Genomic DNA, 767 nt, shown 5'->3' with positions numbered 1-767 from the left:
TGCGTGTATGGTGCTGGGGATTGAACCCAGGGCCTTGTGCATGTGAGGCAAGCACTCTACCAACTGAGCTACATCCCCAGCCAATCTATATCTACATTTCATCTGTTATGATGACACACATCATCTGGTCTCAGGAAAACTTCACTGTAGAGCAATCTAGGTAAATAATGTCTTAGTATTACCGTGCAAATTGTTTTGATGTCATGGACGTCCTGAAAGAGTTCTGGGAATTCTTTATGCTTTGAGAGAACTGCTATACCAATGCATTAAAATTTCCCATACAGCCCCGCAGACTTCTTATATCCCCCTTTTACAGATGAGGAAACTGAGGCACAGAATACGTAAGTAACTTGCCCATGGGCACTTAGTTAAAAAGTGGCAAAGGCAAGATTCAAACTGCACAGGTGAGTTGATTTGGCATCTATCACTTACCTGATGTGTGATCCTGGGGAAAATTAACGCCTCTGAGCTGAGATAGTGTCCTTTGAGGTCAGGTTGGCCATGGCACTCAGGTCTTGCTGATGGGCTATCATCTGTTCCCTTAGTATTTTCTCTGCTCACATAGTGCATTATCCCACTCTATCATGGCTGTCTTTTTTTTTTTTTAAGTTGTAGATGGACACAATACCTTTATTTTATTTATTTATGTGGTGCTGAGGATTGAACCCAGTGCTCCACACATGTGAGGCAAGTGCTCTACCACTGAGCCACAACCCCAGCCCCTCATGGCTGTCTTTAATTGTCCCCATCGGAACAGGTGTCTCATC

The 767-nt window shown here is 43.8% G+C and overlaps 1 non-coding gene across 1 annotated transcript; it reads right to left on the bottom strand.

Moving 5' to 3' along the window:
- Positions 1-81, bottom strand: Trnav-cac (transfer RNA valine (anticodon CAC)). The gene has a single exon. It is a non-coding gene; the product is annotated as a tRNA-Val (tRNA).
- Between the last annotated feature and the right edge of the window lie 686 nt (positions 82-767).

The sequence above is a fragment of the Marmota flaviventris genome, chromosome 17 (genome assembly GCF_047511675.1).
Source record: "Marmota flaviventris isolate mMarFla1 chromosome 17, mMarFla1.hap1, whole genome shotgun sequence".
Lineage (NCBI taxonomy): Eukaryota > Metazoa > Chordata > Mammalia > Rodentia > Sciuridae > Marmota > Marmota flaviventris.
This window is presented reverse-complemented; position numbering and strand designations above follow the sequence as displayed.